At 37.8% G+C, this 6,000-nt stretch overlaps 1 long non-coding RNA gene across 1 annotated transcript; it reads left to right on the plus strand.

The window, feature by feature from the left end:
- Positions 1–1,710: 1,710 nt before the first annotated feature.
- Positions 1,711–2,050, plus strand: LOC121993829. Its single transcript, XR_006115432.1, has 2 exons — positions 1,711–1,754; positions 1,839–2,050. It is a non-coding gene; the product is annotated as an uncharacterized LOC121993829 (long non-coding RNA).
- The last annotated feature ends 3,950 nt before the right edge of the window (positions 2,051–6,000 follow it).

A 6,000-nucleotide genomic window follows, 5' to 3' on the forward strand; every position in this document is an offset into this window, starting at 1 on the left:
GGAGGATGTGTAAAACCCCAACTCTACTTTAAAACTACAAGAAAGAATAGGGAATTAGTCCCAAAGGATTCAATCGATAACTTCAAAGAACAATTGGAGGAGAATAAGAGCTTGAAGGCTGAAGTAGAGAAATTGAAAGCTTAACTTGCTCAGGTCATTAATAATCAACCTTGTAAGGTTGTGATATCGAATAAGTCCTCAAACATGAACGACCCAAAATGGAGAGATGATGTGGAGGTTTATGAATGTGGTACTTCAAACTTGGAGGTTCTATATTTCTAAATTTTATGTCAAATTAATTTTTGTTTTCAAATTCACATATTTATATACAATTTCTTATTGTTCTTACAGGGGAAAAAATGTAACTTGGCTATGAAACAACGGGAAAATGTGGTGGCGTATGACACAATACTATCAGAAGGAGGTCTAAATATATTGATTCATCATGTTTCACTTGGGGAAGGGAATTTCAAGGTATCTATTGATGTTGTCTTAGATGAAGAAGCAGAGCTTCCAATCCCAATTCGGTCTGGACCAACAATCATCAATGATGCTGTTGGAACAATTGTTGCTTGGCCTAAAGAGTTGGTAATTTTACCAACGAAGAAGGTACTTTCAATTTACTTAAAAAGTTGATATTTGAAAAAATCTCAATCATTTGAATACTCATATGAATATTTTAACATATTGTAGAAGAATGTGCAACGTCAATCATTTGCTCCTTTGGATGTTCATGGTGATCAGGACAATTACAAGGAAATTGAAAAAACTTTGCCGATGGCATGCAAGTATATCTACTCGTATGTTATCAGATTGATGCCTAAAGATGAGAGCATACACATAGAATTTGATGAAGCTATGTTTGGACGTCCTAAAAGTGTATGGTTGCTAAGAGAAGATATTTTACGCTTTATGAAGATGAAAGAGATAGGTGCCAGACACGTTTTGGTTTACATGGGGTATGTTATGTGTTAAATACAATATTTGTTCACATGCTTTTGTTTTGATTTACACGGGGTATATTTAGATTTTTCATTACTTTGTCATTACCTTGCAATTACCTTGCAGTTACCTTTACAAATACATGAAGAAAGAAAATAGAGCTGAGTATGTGTCATTAGTGGATCTTGGTCACATACCTACATGCGGTGTGGGTGAAGAAGGTAGTAAATTATCACAACATATTGCTGCTTAGTTGGGAGCATCGAACAGAGATAGCATATGCTTCATCCCATATAACACTGGGTAATATTTTAATTATTTATCATTTCCTACTACATGCTAGTCAATGTTATATGTTTATTTGTGCAGATACCATTGGATCTTGACTATAATTAATGAAGATAAGAATATGATATATTTATTGGACTCTTTGAGTAACAGGAAGCGAGATCATGCTTGGCAAACTATTATGACCAAGTAAGTAGTAACTTATGCTGATTTTGAATGCATTCAATTCATTATAGGTTGAAAAAAATAATTTTCTATTTTTTACAATGTAGTGGGGTCAAGATATACAATGCATCAAGGGGTATTTCAAAAGGACCAAGTTTTAAACAATTGACAGTATGTATTGTGACTATGTATTTAGACATCACTTAATAATTCTTATTATTTGGATTGTGACTTCTTGCATGACATTTCAATTTCATTAGGATAATCTTAAACAAAATGGTGGTGTTGAATGTGGATATTGTGTGATACGGTACATGAAAGAGATAGTCTTAGATGAATATCCACAATTGGAGAGGAAGGTAAATTTTTTCTTTATGAAATATTTTCTTTATAAAATATTAAGTCATTTTTCATTGATCCTCAAACTTTTGTTAATGATTCAGTTTGCAGCATCAAAAAATAAACAGTATTACAATCAATCTCAGTATGATGAAGTCAGAAGTGAATGACGCGAATTCGTCTATTTCTATGTGGGTGCCTAAGTGTAGGCTATGATATAAATTTTAGATTGTATTTAGAGATTTATGGATACAAAAGTTTTGGGGTTATGGTTAAACATTTCTTTTATGAATACACTTTTGGATTGTATTTGATAGATATTTGTGATATATTTGTTCAATTTTGGTGATGAAAACTATTGTGTTATAGCAAAATATTATGATATACACTTTTGTCGATTAAATTTGTATTATAATAAAATATAGCCAACTACTTCGATACTATAAATAAAAATGATGAAGTAATACAATACATAAAAGTTCAGTAAATTCAAATATTGTCGTAGTTAAATAAACTATTTACTTTGTCACTGACTAAAATTGTTGAAGACGTTCGTATGTATTACTATGCTAACTTAAATTGTTGAAGTGTAGTAAAATATGGTTTCCTACTTCCATACTACGATGAAGTAATACAATAACAATTACTTCGATCAAGCTAAAATATGAAGAAGTAATATTAACTATTTACTACACCATAATATAAAAACTTGTGAAGTCGTAACTTCTTTAAACTTCGTCAAACAATGTAACCTATGCAGTAATATATCATCAACTACTTCGGTACTTTTCCTAGTCTTGTTGAAGTAATAGAGTTTTTTTACTTCCAAAACGGTCCGATTTTGAACCGATTTTGGACCGGTGATAGACTTCGGTAATTGTGTGCTGAAGTAAAAAAATAACCTTTTACTTCACGTGCGTGTACTTCGGTAAATATCTACCTATTACTTTGGATAATATCCGAAGTCTATTGTCGATTTTCACATAGTGTTTGGTTTTCTATTTACTTACTTAGAGCTCTGTTTCAGACTTATACTGGTTTTGCACTGTGGATTTTGTGTGTTTTGTCTTTGTTAGGACCTTCGGACGCGGCTAGAGAGGGGGGGGTGTGAATAGCCGACCCCAAATTCACGTTTCTTCCTACAATTTGAGTTAGCGCAGTGAAAATAAAAGATAGAAACGAAAATGGAGAAGATCAAACCTCAAATGCGACGATATAACGAGGTTCGGAGATGATACTCCTACTCCTCGGCGTGTCCGTAAGGTGGACGAATCCTATCAATCCGTCGGTGGATGAGACCCCGGAGAACCGGCTAATGAAAACTCCTTCTGGGCGGAGAAACCTCGCCACAATCTCTCTTGCAACAGCAAGATCAGTGTACAAGAAATACAGCAAGAAGCCAAGAACAATATGAATGTAAAAACACTAGTTTGCTTGCCTTCTCGTCGACTGGTGATGAAGCAACCACTTCACGCCAACAACAGCAGCAACTGATCAGTTGGAGTCCAGTCGAGGGAAGCTCACACAAAGCTTCAGTAATGGAGAGCTCAGCAAAGCTCTGATCGCAAGGAACAAGAAGGAGTAAGAGAGACCTGGACCGATCAGGCTCCACCCTGATCGGTCCAGGATGGATCTGATCGGTCAGGGGACCGATCAGGCCCTACGCTGATCGGTCCCCAGACCGATCCCAACTCTCACAGAGAGTTGGTTGCGATCCCTGATCGGTCTGTGGACCGATCAGCCTTATTACTGATTGGTCACCAGACCGATCAGATTACTCACAGAACGTTTCTGTGTGGTTACTAATCGATCCACAGACCGATCAGATAACCAAGTGTTTCACTGGATCGGTCAGCAGACCGATCCAGATACCCAGCCTTAAACCTAAAGCCTTCCTGATGTAGAGAACGAGCTACCGAGCCCTCTCTAACCTGGTCCGGAGAACGAGCTACCGAGCCCTCTCCAACTTCGTCCGGTCCAGAGAACGAGTTACCGAGCCCTCTCTGACCTAGTCCGGAGAACGAGCTACCGAGCCCTCTCTGACTCCATCCAGTCCAGAGAACGAGCTACCGAGCCCTCTCCGACTCCATCCAGTTCAGAGAACGAGCTACCGAGCCCTCTCCGACTCCATCCAGTTCAGAGAACGAGCTACCGAGCCCTCTCTGACCTAGTCCGGAGAATGAGCTACCGAGCCCTCTCCGATTCCATCCAGTTTAGAGAACGAGCTACCGAGCCCTCTCCGACCTCCCATGCCAAGCTTCCATACTTGGACTTTTCCCCGTGCCAAGCTCCCTGCTTGGACTTTTCCCGTGCCAAGCTCCCTGCTTGGACTTTTCCGTGCCAAGTCTCCATACTTGGACTTTTCCCCGTGCCAAGCTCCCTGCTTGGACTTTTCCCGTGCCAAGCTCCCTGCTTGGACTTTTCCGTGCCAAGTCTCCATACTTGGACTTTTCCCGAATCAGGTCAACTCAAGTCGGGTCAACCAGATCAACCTTGATCAAAGGTTGCACCCACAATCCCCCAAGTTCCTATTCTTGTCAAACATCAAAATACAACTTCTCTATTCTTGTCAAACATCAAAATATATCTCGAGTCAGGTTAACTCGAGTCGGATCACCCTGGTCAACCTTGACCTAAGGTTGCACCAACAATCTCCCCCTTTTTGATGTTTGACAAAAACCATAATCAAGTTAGGTTAACCCGATAACCTAACTCAGGTTTTCCAATAGTTCTCCAATGTTCTTCCTTGAACATTCTCTGAGCATTCTCCCCAAACTCCAATGTTCTTCCTTGAACATTCTCTAGACATTCTTCCCCTTTTTGACACACATCAAAAAGAGTGAATCAAGGTCAAGAGTTTCTTCCTAATGAAAGTCTCATACCTTTCATTGAAACTCTTAATTTCCCCCTTGATACTAAAATCAACAATCAACTTAGTGATAATCCCATATCACTCATCCTCAGAAATCTTGACGAGTAAAAACTCCCCCTAAAAGTCAACTCCCCCTTGACCAATAGGTAAAAACTCCCCCTAAAGGTCAACTCCTCCTTGACCATTGCACCAACAATGTCTTGGAGAGTTTCAACCCTTTAGAAATCTAAAGCACTAACTTCCATAGCTGAAATTTCAGACAACAGTCGAAAATCAGCATTTTGGCACGCTCTGATCGGTCACCAGACCGATCAGGACTCCACTGGATCGGTCACCAGACCGATCCACACTGCCCTGGATCGGTCCAGTGACCGATCCAGACTTCCCTGGACCGATCAGGATCTCCTCTGATCGATCCACGACTCTCTGATCAGAATTTCTGATTTTTCTCCCGAAATTCAGAAATCCCTAAAAAATTATAGAAAATTCCAAAAATTGTAAAATTTTGAGGATACATTCCTCATAACATATATTATCATGGAAAAATAGTTTTCTATGAAAATAACTCCTATTTTTTAATCTTGATACAAAGTTCGAACGACTTTGAAATAGCTCAAGGTTAATCCATCTTTGTATCAACTTGCTCAATGATGAATGCTATCACTAGAAAAGTTTCATCAAGGTTTTTCAAATCAATTTTGAAATGATCTTAAACCATTCAATTTAGGACCACAATCTTAGGGCTAAATGCACATGACTTGTACACAAGTTTTTCCTATGATCCTCAATTTCGAATTAGGCTCATCTAGGTACAAGAACTATGCACCTTGATCCTAACTCATAATCCTAATATCTCACACACATCTAAGGTGTATCAAACACATCCAAGTCAATTTTGATGTGAGATATGGGTTTAGGTCATCTTAAGCTAAGTTCTCATGCATTTTCTAAACAACAATTTGATCTCCATATCAAATTGTGTTTCTATCCTTAAATCAAATTAATTGATCATAAATGCAAGAGATGATGACATGACATAAAATAATATCATAAGTGGAAATATGTGCCAATGTCATGATGTCATGGTATAAAGTATGAAACTTAAATAAGGCATGACATATAACTAACCTAAGCATTATCATGACATTTCAAATGATAATAAAATAAATATGATGTCATGACATGGCATATGACAAACAATGTATGGAAAATAACATATAAAGGTATAGAAAATACCTAATTCTAGCCTTAGTTGCCATTTTTGATAATTTTGATCATTTTTCCATAAATTCTATATTCCTAAGTGTAATAGACCTAAAATCATATACTAAAGATTTTTAGATCACTATGTGCCAATTAGATTGACCCTAGAAAACTCCTCAAATGTGGTTGGC

Source organism: Zingiber officinale, chromosome 6A (assembly GCF_018446385.1).
Source record: "Zingiber officinale cultivar Zhangliang chromosome 6A, Zo_v1.1, whole genome shotgun sequence".
In the NCBI taxonomy this organism is placed as follows: domain Eukaryota; kingdom Viridiplantae; phylum Streptophyta; class Magnoliopsida; order Zingiberales; family Zingiberaceae; genus Zingiber; species Zingiber officinale.